At 40.6% G+C, this 16,642-nt stretch overlaps 1 protein-coding gene across 11 annotated transcripts in view; it reads right to left on the reverse strand.

Annotated features, from left to right (window-relative positions):
- Nucleotides 1-16,642, reverse strand: part of PTPRT (protein tyrosine phosphatase receptor type T) — a 1,549,072-nt gene that overhangs the window by 590,878 nt on the left and 941,552 nt on the right. The gene's annotated exons all lie outside the window — the stretch shown is intronic.

The following is a 16,642-nucleotide window of genomic DNA, read 5'->3' on the forward strand; positions in this document are numbered from 1 at the left end:
CTAAGAGGAGCCTAGGACTCCCCTCATAAGCCCTTCTCAAGGGGAAACAGAGTAATCTCACTCAGAGCTCTCTCTTTTCATTTCTCTGCATTGTAATAGCACTAGGGTTTGAGATCATGGAGAGGACATTACAACCAACCATGACAAGATCTCCTGGAATTGGGAGAGAATGCTTTGACTAAGCAGAGAAATGTAAGGCAGAAATGTTTTGGTCCACAGGAGTCTAGAGTCTGCTAAAGAAGGCAACACAGAGATTTAACACCTTTAGTGTTTAGTTAACTAATGGCTGATCTGCCCAGCCATGTAGACAGCTACCATGTTCTTGGGCTCACTTATGGAGGTACATCCATAAACACCTATCTTCTTAAAGGAAGGAACAGGTAAGATGTAAATTTTTGTTTGTTTGTTTGTTTTTTGCCTCCAGCCACTGGGGCTCAGTGCTGGCACTAAGAATTCACTGCTTCTGGAGGCTATTATTATTATCATTATTATTTTATAGGACAGAGAGAAAATTGAGAGGGGAGGGTATATAGAGGGAGAGAAAATTAGACACCTGCATACCTTCTTCATTACTTGTGAAGCAACCCCCCTGCAGGTGAGGACTTGGGGTTCGAACTGGGATCCTTTCACAGGTCCTTCATTTTGCATTAAGTGCGTTTAACCCAGTGTGCCACTACCCGACCCCACAGGCAAGATCTTTATACAAGACCATGGGAAGTTACAAGTCTCCAACAGAGCAAACAGATTTCCTCCTATTCTGAGGAAGATCAGGGAATAGGAAAAGGCACTCTCCCCTGTGAAGGGTTAATGACATGTGACCATCATCAGACAGGCCACAGGGAACAGGGGAGCCGGACAGAGATGGCCTAAAGCCATCTCTGTGAGAACTTGTGCAAGAGCACTTAATCTTTGAACCTCAATTTCCTTGTCCATAAAGTGAAAATTATTGCACTAATCTCAAAGGGCTGTTAATGAGTATAAAATGAACTGTAAAGAGAGATAAAATTGCCTCTGCCTAACAGTGGGTATTCCCCTTAGAGAGAACTGCCTTTCTTGGAGAAGTACCTTAAGATATTTGTTTGGAATTGAAGTTGCATTCCCAAGATTTTGGGAGATGTGGTAGTGAACTTCCAGAGGGAGAAGGAAATGGATTTAGTAGGAGCTGAAATTACATAGGAGAGAATGACAGAATGTTGGGTGGCACACAAGGTGATCATTCTTCCCGTGACTCTTACATCTTCAGTGAGGGCCTCATGGTAATACACAGTGGGGAGTGGGGGAGCTAGAATTTAGAAAGGTGTGAGATCTGCATGACTTGTGCAAGTAAGATAGCACATGTGGACACAGGGAACAAAGGTATAGGGGACTCAGAGAAAATATGTCCATATGTGTGGCTGAAAGCTTGAAGCCTTGAGATATGATTTGGGGCATTCCTGAGTTATGAAAATTGAGACATCGAAGGAAATTTCAGTTCACATATAAAAGTTGAGTTCTTTGGTGGATCTATGTGTTATATATGTGTAGGTTATTGTATTTTTTCATTTTTATTAGTGATTTAATAATGATTAACCATATTATAAAATATGATTATGTTTTATAAGTTCCAGTATTCCTGTCCAAGAAATGGAAATATAATAGCTATATCTGTCTGTGTGTGTTGTGTGTGTGTGTGCATAAGAGAGAGAGAAAGAGAGAGAAAAAGTGCAAACAGAACACCACTGTCATTCATACTGTTGTATTTGTTTTCCTCTTTCTAGTTTGCATGCTTCTCAGGGAATCGAACTCGGGACTCAAGTGTAAAAGGCAAGGCAGGTCCTTTCTTACTAAGCTACTTCCCTGACCCAGGTAGTGGCTATTTGTTAAACAATGTCTCTTAGTTAGACAGAGCAATGCTGAAAAGAATTCTCTAGCATAATAAGAATGTGAAATCGATGAAGGGACATGGGACCTAGTGTCACAAAGGCTAGTCCCCAGCTCTGGACTCCCATCGCACTTTGTGTACAGGTCTATCCCACTCAACATTTGTCATACTTTCTTGCAACTGCTTCTATTTTTAATCTATTAATTCTTCCAGGCTGCAAAAGATCCTGCTTTTTCTGTTTGTCCAATACATAGTGCAGGGGCATATACTGAAATGGTAAGTTGTTCCCTTCCTGGAAAAGAAGTTTAGATTGCTCTACCTTACTCCACAGTTCTTATGTAATCTCCACAGGCCACCTGGTTTTTAAGGTGAACGCATCTACTTTTGCATTCAAGCAAGATATCCAACACAATGGAAAATAGTTTTCAAAATGTATTATGGAAGTAGTTTCACAAGTTCAATCTGACCCCTCGACACCTCAGTCACCAAATCTACCTTCTATTCCAGTAACTGCCTACAGCAGGCAGAATCTCAGGTTTACATTCAGGTGGGTGCAAACAAGTTGGAAATTGCTGAGAAAGTCTTGTGTGTGCACTGCAGATTGGCTTGTTTGATTTACATCTCTTGTGTAAATATGTCCAAGCCTAGAGCCCATGGTTTCTGCCTCCAGATGAGGCCCTGTCCAAATGACCTTTTTAAATAACAGCCAATGAGATGGTAAATAGTTGGAAGAGAGTGAGGCTTCTCTGGGAAACCGGAAAACCATTCTCTGAAGGAAAACCAGTGTGGTTCGGCTTCTGGATGCACTTTGTCTATGACTTATACTTTGCAAGAAAGGGGGCCCTTTCTTGAGTCTTGCCTTTTAGAAAGTTCACTCTGTACTTCTTCTGACTATGTCCTCTCCTGGAATAGGAGTCAGTAGGTCAACAGTCCAATTAACCTTTGTGAGTGATTTCTCTTATGGAGCACCCTAGAATTTTCTACCTTGGGTACCCCAAATTTAGTGTTTAAGTAAAGCTCTTCTGTTGGTTCTCCCTCCCAAGTTCATACTATACTCCAAGTGCATGCACACTTAGTTCCAACCAGTGACCAAAAGTAGCAGCTGGAGGGCAGATAGAGCTTGGATATGAAAACTGAGACATCCACACAAGTGGAGGGATGAAAGGGAAAGGAATCATAAGCCTTTATCGTGCCAGAGAGACACATGCCCTTGTACTTGTAAAGGACATGGCTGTGTGTGTGACTGGCTCAAGTCTACAGAAGCACTTTTTTTGGTCTCCAGAGTTATTTCTGGGGCTAGGTACCTGCATGATGAATCCACCATTCCCAGTGGCCATTTTTATCATATTAATTTTTTTGACAGGAAAGAGAGAAATTGAGAGGGGTGGATAAGGAGAGAGAAAGAGACACCTACAAACCTGCTTCACCATTCATAAAGTGTACTCCTTGCAATTGGGAGCGAGGACTCGAACCCAGGTCCTTGCACATGGTGATATGTGCACTAAACTGGATACTCCTTGGGCTGTCCCCAACTTTATTCTTACAGTTGTCTTTGTAAAGTCCAAAGACATCTGTCCCAGGTCTGATCCCTTGTCTCTTTGCCACCATCAGTCAGATCCCCAAGAAGTACCATTTTTCATCTTTGTATCTGAACCTAACCTATAACCAGTGTCATCTCACCACTAAATTCTCTTCCTCATTTTCTTTTTTTAAAATTTTTTATTTAAGAAAGGATTAATGAACAAAAACATAAGGTAGGAGGGGTATAACTCCACACAATTCCCACCACCCAATCCCCATAACCCACCCCCTCCCATGATAGCTTTCCCATTCTCTAGCCCTCTGGGAGCATGGACCCAGGGTCGTTGAGGGTTGCAGAAGGTAGAAGGTCTGGCTTCTGTAATTGCTTCCCCTTGAGCTCTACATTTTTAAAATCTTTTTTTATTTTATTAGTGAGTTTATATTTATTTACAAAATAATGAGATGACAGGGGTATAATCCCACACCTTTACCACCACCAGAGTTCTGTGTCCCTATTCCCTCCACTGGAAACTACAGTAGTTCTCCCAAGGTCACAGATATGAGTTGACTAATGTTTCTACAGCTATTTGTATTTTTATATATTTGCCCATTTTTTAGTGGTCCTGCCTTCTCTTCCTTTCTAAGTTACAACTACACCTATTTCTACTTACAAATGCCCTTCCTTTATTTTTCCCCTTCTCTCTCCAGATCTTGATAGAATTGGAGTTCAGAGTTCTCTGGTCATCTTCCCCTAACATTTCTCCCCTTCTGGCCAAAATTTTTGGGGGGTATCCTTATCTTTTATCTTTCTGCTATAGGCTTCCTTTCAGTTGTCAAATGAATGTCTTCCTAATTTGTTTTCTTGAACACATTATAACACTTCATACAACAAGAGTTGTTCATACAGCTCTTTCAAGTTGCAGATCTACTGTATTTCCGATTCAAGTTCAACTCCTTGGCTAACTTTTGAACCTTTAGATCTCTTCATTTGTATAAATGGAGCATAGAACTTCTTGATAAATCAATTAAAGAATGAGTAAATGTAGGAAAAAAAGGATTTCACTAAACAGCAAACCCAAATCAATATACTAAACAGATTGCAGGAAGAAAGCAATAAGTAATAGAGAATTAAATGAGCTTTACACTAAATTTTTATGGATAATCATGTGGTTAATTCTCAATTTAAGATTTGTTTTGTCGTTGTTCTATATGAACCCTGTTTCCATCTCTGCTAGCAAAAGCAATAGCTCAGAATTGCCTAATGACCTTAATCAAGGTAGAACATCTTATTTTAAAAAAGGAGCGGTGAAGTATACTTCCAATTCATGAATTTTCTATATATTCATCTTTGCATGTGGAGATGGTTGTAACATGTACTGTTCAAAGTGGAACCTAAATTAAGATAATTTGGGGTATGGGTCTGAAAATGTGGAGGTGGATAGCTTGTATGTAAAATTAATTTTTTATCCATTTGGAGATGCAATTTGAGTTTCTTTCAAATTAAATTGCAATGGAGTCCTAGGCAGCTGGAAACATTATTGCCAGCATAATTTGATACTGCAAGAGCAGTAATACATTGACAGATATAGTTCTATGTGAACATTTATTTGCAATTTCTGCATGGAAATGATATATGAAGGGGGAAAAAAGGTAAAATCAGCAAAGCTAAAAATACATCTTCTTTCCAACATCACACAAATACACTCTCTTGTTAACTTTCCACCACCTCCTCTAATTTATTGCAGATATTTGATGGATAGGAATGTTGCCACGAAAATCTTATGAAATTAGACAATGATAGAAACTTTATCTGGGGATACTGGCACTTTCTATGGTTACTAGGTCCTACCTATCCTGACAACCAGAATCATCTAGAATTGGAATATGATGCGAAAGACCCACCTGACCACTACTCTTACAGCAATGCCATAGAGAAAAAAATAACTCGTGTGTGTGTGTGTGTGTGTATGTAAAAAGAAGTGATTTTCTTTTTTCCATTTAATTGTGGGGAGATTAATGGTTTATGATACTGAACCAGAGACTCTAGATTCTGCCTTACCTTTGATGGAACATAAAAATAAAGTGTTGGTATGCAGCTATAAAGAACAATGAGCCCACCTTATCTGACCCATCTTGGACAGAGCTAGAAGGAATTATGTTAAGTCAGCTAAGTCAGAAAGATAAAGATGAGTATGGGATGTCCCCACTCATCAACAGAAGTTGAGAGAGAAGAACAGAAAGAGAAACTAAAAGCAGGATCTGATTAAATCGAGAGCAGGGCACCAATGTAAAAACACTGTGGTGAAGGGGAGGGTGGCCATTGGGTTTCCCTGCGTGGCGGGGGGGGAATGGGACACAGTCTTTTGGTGGTGGGAGTGGTTTTTATGTACAATCCTATTAAAGTGTAAACATATACACCACTATTTAATTAATATGAGAGGGGAAAAATTAATCATATGTCTAGAACTTCTTAAAACACAGTCTGAGTCTTTTTAATACATAGGCTGAGTCTTTGATATGTTGACTCTCTCAATAGCCTAGACCAGGGAGAACAGAAGCAACCGGTAGCACAGCTATATACAAGATGCTGGGTATTATACCCCAAACCCTAACAAAGGGACTTTCCAAAGTTAACCCTATCACCAAATAATGTGATGATAACAATAACTATCCATTGTCTTCTTGAACCCTAAGACAACAGGAACCTCACATTTCCACTATAGAGCCTATATTTCCCCCAGTCCTGGAACCTTAGGGTGGGGCCCACTTTTCTGCATGCTGCTCTCAATTCAAATCAAATAATATTGCATCCGCGGATCGCAACCTAATCAACGCAACGAGTGCCACCCCAAAATGCTTTACTTCAGACTGTGACCAGAGACTTCAGGTATGGAATGACAGCCCTTCAGCTTCATCACTCAGGTGAGACCTTTCCTTTCATAGTATTTTCTAATTCCATTACAGGTGGTCCACTCCCCAATAAAGTCCCCAAACCTAGATATAGTCCAAGTCCCCTGAGATAGAGCATATGTTCACACATGCCCATAAACTAGGGAAAAATACATACCTGAAAGCAGAAGTACACAAGAGCATGCAGGGAATACCCCCCAACACTTCATTTGCACTATTCCAGTCTTTAGGCCCATGATTGTTCAACAATTTGTTTGACTTTGTATGTTAACTCTCTTTTCAGCCACGAGGTTCTGGATGCCAGCAAGATGCTGACCAGACTTCCCTGGACAGATGACCCCAACAATGTGCACTGGAGCTCCGCTTCCTCAGAGCCCCACCCTACTAGGGAAAGAGAGAGGCAGACTGAGTATGGATCGACCAGTCAACGCCCATGTTCAGCGGGGAAGCAATTACAGAAGCCAGACCTTCCACCCTCTGCAACCCACAACGACCCTGGATCCATACTCCCAGAGAGATAGAGAATGGGAAGACTATCAGGGGAGGGGAGGGGATAAGGAGATCGGGTTATGGGAATTGTGTGGAATTGTACCCCTCTTATTCTATGGTTTTTTAATGTCTCCTTTCTTAAATAAAAAAATAAATAAATAAATAAATAAACAAATAAATAAAGTGTTGGGTGGGATGAGTCAAGAAGAGAGGGATAAATACTGCATAATCTCATTCCTGTGTTCTTTTGCTCACTCATTAGTGTAAAAAGGTTTTTGAATATGAAGACATCATGACAATGTGGGGGAAAAACTGTGTCTTTCATCACCTGACCTGAAGTAATAAGCCATTTGGTCTATCAGTATCTACTCTCATTTTTCTCCTGTGTGACATTCACTACTCTTTAGAACTATAAGATGAATTAAGGAGACACCATTTACTAAGCATTTGGGTGGTGACTGACTCAGTTTATTCTTTCAAATACAACTACAACCTCCAAAAGAAAGGACACAGGAGAATCACTAAAATAGGAATTCTATGGATTACTGTGGACACCTTGATTTGAACATGAAGCTAGCTGATTGCTAGATTAATGTTTTCAACTAGATATAGTTTAACATTAGTGAGCACCCACATTCAACAATCAGTGCACCTACTCCTTCTTTTATATAAACATATATTAGACCAGAAATAGGACCACAAAGTTCCAGATGCTACCATGATGCCAACCCGATTTTCCTGGGCAGAGGACCCCACCATGTGTCCTGGAGCCCCACTTCCCTGGAGCCCTTCCCCACTAGTGAAAGAGAGAGACAGGCTGAGTGTATGGATCGACTTGCCAACACCCATGTTCAGCAGAGAAGCAATTCCAGAAGCCAGACCTTCCACCTTCTGCACCCCATAATAATCCTGGGTCCATGCTCCCAAAGGGATAAAAAAATAGGAAAGCTTCCAGTGGGGGGGGAGGATGAGACAAAGAAATCTGGTGGTAGAAATTGTGTGGAATTGTACCCATCTTATCTTATGATCTTGTTAGTATCTCCATTTTATAAATAAACTTTAAAAAAGAAATAAAAAAAGAAAATAGAGCCTACCACTAGACCCTAAGCCAATCTAATAATGACTTATGCACAATCTGTATGTTCTTCCTTTATCGAAGGCAGAAGTCACCAGAGAAATTTGAGGGTAGTAAAGGTTAATGATACCCCCACAACTACATTATTAGGTCATAATGAAAGAAAATTTGAAGCTAAGTTCTACTACTCGGATTAGTACTTATTACATAAATGTTACTAGCAAGCCAGTACAAAACAGGTCAAAAATCCATCCCATAAAGCTCAATGAACCCAATAAAATCTGCCCTTTGAGGTGACCCAACAACTATTCTGCATGAAAGCGTCCCTTAAAGCAGTGATGGCAAGTAAAGTAGAAGTTGACAAACTCTAGGTGAGCTGAGGGAGAAAAGGATGGAAAGTAAATATCTTGAGCTTTAAGTCTCAGATAATCTGTTGCAACTATTCATCTCAACTGTTGTATGACAAAGACAGCCACAGACATTATGCATGCAAATGGATATAGCTGTATTTCAATTAATTAGATTTATTTTCAAACACAGGCTGTCAAGGCCAAAAACCAGTTTACCTACCCCTGTTTCAGGAGCAAAGTCAATTTCCACTGTGGGCACATCAGGCAAGAAGGAATCCTCCTAATCCAGTGGGTGGTACAGACCTGTCTAGGAATCAAGGCTTGCATGCCACTCCTAAGGTTAAATATCTGACATCTTACTGTGTTCCCCATCATTACATACATCTAGAAAGAGCTTTAAAAACACCCTGTCTAATGTACTTATTTTAAACACCTTCAGTTTCACCAATTAGAGTCCATTTATAAAACTTCTTGTTATGCAAGTCAACAGGTCCTTGATTTCAACCAATTTCTGACATTTAGCATGCTATTTAGCAAAATGAAGGTTGTTGAACAGGCTTTAATATTAGTATCATCTGGGCAATGTACAAGCTTCTTGAGGCTTCTTAACTTATTTAGAAATAGGCTTATTGGGAGTCGGGCTGTAGCGCAGCGGATTAAGCGCACGTGGTTCAAAGTGCAAGGACCCACATAAGGATCCCGGTTCAAGGCCCCATCTCCCCACCTGTAGGGGAGTCACTTCATAAGTGGTGAAGCAGGTCTGCAGGCATCTTTCTCTCCCCCTCTCTGTCTTCCCTTCCTCTCCCCATTTCTCTCTGTCCTATCCAATGACAACGACATCTATAATAACAATAATAACTACAACTATAAAAACAACAAGAGCAACAAAAAGGAAATAAATAAATATTTTTTAAAAATAAATAGGCTCATTAATAGAGAAAAGTTCTAGCTTTACCATTACTTAGTCCATAAGTGTCTACTGCTAAATACTGGAGAGTAAAATCACCAATGGTGCAATTCAGGGTCCTGAGAAGCTTATTCTTAAGGAGAGTTTCTTATGAAAAGGAGAGGATCTTAACAGGTAAAGGTATAGGGTGTGTGTATGGGGTTGTGGAGGTTGTTGGGGGTGAGAAGGTTAAACTTAGTGAACAAATCAGTACATACAGAGGCTGAGAGACATGAAAAGGGAGCAACAGTCATAAAGAGAGATAACTATGCTCAGTTCTTATCTATAGCAGTGTCCAGGATGGAACCTGAATCCTCAGGCAGGCAAATCCCATGCTCTGATGCATGAGTTATCTCCCCCTGTCCCAAAGAGCTGGCACTCTGACTGAAAGTTATTACTATATCCTCTCTCTCCAACCTCACCTTTCTTACAGCTTCCACTCATTCTCTGGGTCTCTATTATTCTAGAAAAGCCTTCTCTCAGATGCTTATTTTTTCCACCATTGATTTTGAATGTAGGAACAAATTCCAACAGTCCTACCACTCAGGCCTTAGAGCTAATTACATATAGACGATATCTCCTCTTAAAAAACAGGTAACAAGGCTGGGAGATAACTCACCCAGTAAAGCATGTACCTTACCATGTACAGAGGTTCTGGGATTGAGCACCATTTGAAAATACCAGGACATCAGAGGTTCCACAGGAGGTAGTGACCTTTCCTTCTCCCTCTCTGTATCCCTCTCCCTCTCTTTCATAATAAGTTAATCTAATTCTAAAATGAGAAAAGTGGGGACAGGTTGTGGCATACCTGGTTGAGCACACATGCTACCATGCATAAGAAACCAGGTTCAAGTCCCCAGTTCCCACTTACAGATGGAAAGCTTCACAAGTGGTGAAGCAGAGCTGCTGGTGTCTCTCTTTTACTTCTCTAGCTCTGTCTCTTCTCTGAATTTCTCTCTATTCTACCAGGTAAAAAGAAAAGAAATAATAGAAATCAGGAGTGGTGAATTTAAATTTTCAAATTTCTTTATTGGAGGATTAATGGTTTACAGTCTAGTAAAACAGAATAGTTTGTACATGCATAGTATTTCCATATAACAATAGAACTCCCACTAGGTCCTCCCTTGCCATCTTGCTCCAGGACCTGAACCTTCCCCCCACCCCAGAGTCTTTTACTTGGTGCAATACACCAACTCCAGTCCAAGTTCTGCTTAGTGTTTTCCCTTCTGATCTTGTTTTTCAAATGTCAGTGAGTGAGAGCATCCTATATTCATCTCTTTGCTTCTGACTTATCTCACTTAACATGATACCTTTGAGCTCCATCCAAGATGGGTAAAGAAGGTGAGTTCACCATTTTTAATAGCTGAGTAATATTCCATTGTGTATATATGCCACTACTTTCTCAGAGGAGTGGTGAATTTATAGTGCAGGTATCAAGACCTAGAGCAAACCCTGGTGGCAAATAAAAATAAATATATAAGAGTATAATGAAGTAGAGGGAGGTGGTCCCGGATATAAATTTCATAAGACCTGGCCTTTTATCCTCAGCACCATATGTGAACAAGATCTCTCTCTCCCTCTCTCTCTCTCTCTCTTGTTCTTAGTCTTTCACAAAAATAAATCTTACAAAAACTTATAAAAATGCATGTCATGATTTATTTCTTAATAGAGCTTGATCGATGCAGGACCCCACTGCTTAAAATTCATGGGCATTCTCTGCTCCATGCTTCCTTTCTCAGCTCCATTCTGCCTGGGTGCCCGCATGCATCTGAGGTCCTATTGCCACACTTTTCTTCCCAGGTCTGGCCCAGAAGTGGGTTGTCTCTCCTGGCCCCATCCAGATGTAGCTGCAGATGCAGATGAAAGGAGCAAGATGGTCAGCCCCACTTCCTGGCACACTGACTGCTCAGGTGCTCAGAAACAGGAAAGTATTAAATGGACATAGTCACAAAATTGCAGCCTAGAAATGAAAGCTTTAGAATGTTTAAAAATTACTGCACAGCAACAGACAAAATCAGATTGGAAAGAGAGAAGCAATTTCTAAATTACATGGTTTCAGCTTCCAGAGAAAGGAAAAAGAGTTTTTAGGGTAGAAGTAAGAGCTAGGGGAGCCCATAACAATATCTGGGCTTTACTTAACTTCACAATTCATGGCAAGTCTCCTTGTTTAAAGAAAAGAGGGGGCTGTAGAAAGAATAAGACCTGGAGTAATTTTGATGGCCAACAGTCACCTAATTCCAGGGCCTAGTGAGTCATCCTGAATGGCTGTGAACAATAAAGGCACCAGAATTAGGAAAGTTTTCAGTGTGGCTGATTTGTTATCACTGTGAGGCTACTGAGAAACCATGTACAAGTCAAATGGTGTCTAGAATGTATAAGGCAAGGGAGTTGGGTGGTAGCGCAGTGGGTTAAGCGCAGGTGGCACAAAAGCGCAAGGACTTGCATAAGGATCCCGGTTAGAGCCCCCGATTCCCCACCTGCAAGGGAGTCACTTCACAAGTGATGGAGCAGGTCTGTAGGTGTCTGTCTTTCTCTCCCCCTCTCTGTCTTCCTTTCCTATCTCCATTTCTCTCTGTCCTCTCCAACGATGATGACATCAATAACAATAATAATAATTACAACATAAAACAACAAGAGCAACAAAAGGGAATAAATAAATATTTTTAAAAGTGTGTAAAGCAAATAAAGGAAAGTCGTGTCTCCAGACTGGACTCTGATAGCCCCTCTAAAAGCATTACCACCTCTCCTTTCAGTTGGTTGGAGAGGTCAGTTTTTATTTTTTCTTTAATTCAGAGCTGGGTCTTTGGGGCTTTTCAAGCTGAGGCTGTTCACATCTGAGAAATACCCCCAGCCCAGGACACTCTTGATCTCCCAAGGATACACATTAAAAAAATGCAGCTTTCTTTCCCTTTCTTTCTTTCTTTCTTTCTTTCTTTCTTTCTTTCTCTCTCTCTCTCTCTCTCTCTCTCTCCTGTCTCAATGTCTTTCAGTGTCTGTCCAACAACTAATAAATAATTAAAATTTTAAAATAAATAAAACTTTTTAAAAAATGAGTCAACAAAAAACTCCCAGATTACTCCCTGATTAGTTCTCCCCAAGCACCTAGTTACATGTGAAGAGATCCATATTCATTGTGATTTGGCATTATCAGATGAGATCAGGCATGTTCAGGGTGGTATGGCCATAGACAGGTTTGGAATTGTATAGTCCCACCCCACCCCCTTTTTTTTTTCTTTTGCTAATCTCATGGGTGCAGATTATTATTTTTCATTATTTTTTCAATTTTCATTTTCTGCACATAATGGGTTTGACCATTTCTTTATGTTGTCACGAATCTTTGAGGTGTTCAATTTTGTAAACTCCCTGGTTATATTACTTGCTCAATTCTCAACTCATATTAGAAATTCTATATAATTTCTAGATTTTTCTGTTAATCCTGGTCACAGTAATATATGAAAACAACTAACTTCTTAAATAATGATGGTTGAACTTTTCAACAACTGCTATTGGTTGGTTTTGCCTAATGATGGATAAGAAAAGATAAGATGTCATACCTGTCACTTTCACAACAGGTTTAAAGGGCTGGCAAATTAGCTCGCCTGGATAGTGCCCCTGCTTTGCTATGCATACAAACTAGGGTTGAGTCTGGCCCCTACCTCATTGGAGGGAGATTTGATGTTGTGTTCTCTTTCACCTTCTTCACCTTGGTTATCGGAAATATTGTTGAAGGTACAAAGCCACCCTGACAGTGCTTTTGTGAAGAAATCTCTGTTGTGGATTAAGCCACTAAAATTTGTTGGGTCATTTGTTCTCTGAGCTTAACTAGCCTATCCTTATTATATCCCTGTTCAATGATTTGCTTCATTATTTCTATTCTCTCCATTCCCCCACAAGCCTCCTATGTGCTGTAATTCTAACATTTTTACTTTGTACTCAAGAAAATACATATTATCTTATGAGTCCTTTTATTTAGGTAAATATTATCATGCTGTCTCATTCTGTGTCTTACTTTCTTCAATCGTGCTTTGTTTTGAAGGTCCATTCATGCTGCTATATGAACACATCAAATCTGTTGCTGCTAGTGCTATGTGATGTTCAAGGATGAGCAAGTGCTATCGTTCCTGTCTCCTTCTCCCACTGAAAGGTATACAATTGTGCTTAAGAAGTCCTTAACAGGACCTGGCAGAGGAGAGCACATGTTACTTACTATGCACCAAGTTCACCAATCCCACCTCCTAGTTCCATGGGGGAAGTTTCACAACTGGTGAAGTACGGCATGCCATACTGTCCATCTGTCTTTTCCTATCTGTCTCAATCTCTATCTGTACTACCAAAAGAGGAGGAAAATGGCTGCCAGAAGTGGTGGATTTGTGTGCAGGCACAGAGCCCCACAGAAAACCCTGATGACAGTAAAAAGTAAATAAATAAATAAATAAATAAGGCCCTCATCAACAATAGGGTACACTATCAGCATTCTCTTCTGACATCAATACATATATTGATATCTTAGGCTTTTTGGACTTACAACCTTGATACGAGGAATTAATTTGGGATTCACTCCATGTAGTGAAAAAATTCCAAAAATATTGGAAGAGTCACATTTCTCCCACCTAATTCCTGAGCTTTCAATCCCGTTTGATTTTACAACTATGTCTTCACAATATGTAATGTGCAATATGTTTAAATTTTGTAATTTAGGTCTCCTTTTATTCAGAAGCCTTTTGGTTTTGTTTGTCTCTCTTTACTCTCCCTCCCTCTCCTTCTCCCCCTCCCTCTCCCCCCTCCCTCTCCCTCTCCCCCTCTCTCTCCCTTCCCCCCCTCTCTCCTTCTCCCCCTCCCTCTCCCCCTCCCTCTCCCCCTCCTTCTCCCTCTCCCCTCTCTCTCCCTCTCCCCCCTCTCTCTCCCTCTCCCCCTCTCTCTCCTTCTCCCCTCCCTCTCCCCCTCCCTCTCCTCCTCCTTCTCCCTCTCCCTCTCACCCCTCTCTCTCTCTCTCTCCCCCCTCCCTCTCCCTCTCCCCCTCTCTCTCCCTCTCCCTCTCCCTATCTCCCCCTCCCTCTACCTCTCCCCCCTCTCTCTCCCTTTCTCCCTCCCTCTCCCTCTCCCCCCCCTCTCTCCCTCCTCCTCCCTCTCCCTTCCCTCCTCCCTCTCTTGCCACTTTTATGCATGGCTTATTTCTGTATTTACTCAGATATTCCGTGTCTTAATTTCACAGTTTCCCCACTAAGATTTCTGTACAACTTTAAGCTGGTTAGATCCTAAATATTTGAAAGTTTATAATACAATTGTTTTACATTAGATCTTTTTGTGTATTGTTGCTAGTATAGAGACACTCATTTTTTTTAAGTTGACCTGGGAACTTTACTGACCTTTCTTTCCTCTGAACTTTATTCAACTCTCTTATTAGTGAATTTTTTTCCTTAGAGAATTACCATATTGTCTACAGACAATGAGAATTTTTTTATTCCTTTCTAGTTCTTAAATATCTGGTTTATCTTTCCCCCCTGAGAGTATAAACCAAAATTCCAACCTTATGCAATGCATTAACTGTGATAGTGGTCATTCTTGTCTCCCAGTTCTGAAAAATAATACACCTAAACAGTCAATATTAACTCAACAATTTGCTATAGTATTTTAACTCATAAATATTGGCACTGTTACAGATTTTCACTTTTACTTTAACAAGAATTTAAAAATCATCATAAATGGGAGCCAACTTTTATCAAATGCTCCAAGTTATTCATTGAGATAACCATATGATTTTTACCCCTGTGTATATTAATGTAACAAATTACACTAATATTGACGTGAATGTGTTGCTAGGCTAAACCTCATATGACCATGATTACTAATTTACTTAATAATCCTGGACTCAATACATAACACTTAATCTAGGATGCTTTTCAAAAATACTCATATGTGGAATGGACCTGAATTTTTCTTTCTTACATTCTCTTATGTTAGGTGTTTGTTTTTTCCAGAGTACTGCTCAGCTCTAGTTTATAGTAGTGTTGGGGATTGAACCTAGGTAGGATCTTTGGTTCCTCAGGCATGAAAGTCTTTTGCAGAACTATTATGCAATCTCCCCAGACCTTATTTGATTTTGGTATAAAGTTCCAGTAATGGGGCCCCTTCCCCTATGAATTTCTGGCTTCTCTATCCAATAATAAATAAATAAATAAATAAATAAGTTTTTAAAAGTTCAAGTAACTTCACAAAAGGAATCACAATTTTTTCTGTCTACTTTCTAAAGGAAAAAAAAAGAAAGAGTGAACTTGCAACATGAAAAATAAATATTCTTTGAATGTTGGAGCCCAGAACCTCATGCATGTAAATTATATGCTCTGTTGGGGGTTGAGTGGTAGCACACTGGGTTAAGCACACACAGTACAAGGCACAAGGAAATATGCAAGGATCCTGGTTTGAGCTCCCGGCTCCCCACCTGTACGGGGGATACTTCACAAGTGGTGAAGCAGGTCTGTAGGTTCTATCTTTCTTTCTCCCTATTTTCCCCCTCCTCTCTCAATTTCTCTCTGTCTCATCCAATAAAAAAATTATGAAAAATGGTCTCCAGGAGCAGTAGATTTGTAGTGTTGACACTGAGCCCTAGCGATAACTCTGAAAGCAAAAAAAAAAAAAAAAGAAGAGTATGCTCAGTCACCTTATATGTGTGAGAAATTCATTTCTCTGGAATAAAAGCCCAAGACTGCATTTTCTGGATTAAGTTATAAATTCATTTTCAGTTTTAAAATAAATTGACAAAGTATTTTCCAGTAAGACTGGATAGGCTTACAGTCCCACAAGCAAATATGCAAAACCCACTCTCCTCACATCATCAACACCATTTAGTGCTCTCACTATATTTCACATCAGCCATTCAGTTAGTTGTATGTGTTCTCATGGGTTTAAAATGCATTTCTCTAATGGCTAATGAAGTTGAACATCTCTCATGTGATTTATTTCTTCTTGTTGCCTGTGGAGACTGTTTACACATCTAGGGTCTCTTATATGTGTGACTTCACCACTCCTGGGTGAGAATTTTCACTCAGAGAGACAGTAAGTCAGAGAGAGAGAGAGGGAGGGAGAGAGGAGAGGGAGAAGAAGAGGGAGAGGAAGAGGGAGAGGGAGAGGGAGAGGGAGAGGGATGAGAGGGAGAGGGAGAGGGAGAGGGATGAGAGGGAGAGGGAGAGGAAGAGGGAGAGGGATGAGAGGGAGAGGGAGAGGAAGAGGGAGAGGGATGAGAGGGAGAGGGAGAGGGATGAGAGGGAGAGGGATGAGAGGGAGAGGGATGAGAGGGAGAGGGATGAGAGGGAGAGGGATGAGAGGGAGAGGGAGAGGGAGAGGGAGAGGGAGAGGGATGAGAGGGAGAGGGATGAGAGGGAGAGGGAGAGGGAGAGGGAGAGGGAGAGGGAGAGAGAGAGGGATGAGAGGGAGAGGGATGAGAGGGAGAGGGATGAGAGGGAGAGGGAGAGGGAGAGGGAGAGGGAGAGGGA

Source organism: Erinaceus europaeus, chromosome 1, assembly GCF_950295315.1.
Source record: "Erinaceus europaeus chromosome 1, mEriEur2.1, whole genome shotgun sequence".
NCBI classification, from domain to species: domain Eukaryota; kingdom Metazoa; phylum Chordata; class Mammalia; order Eulipotyphla; family Erinaceidae; genus Erinaceus; species Erinaceus europaeus.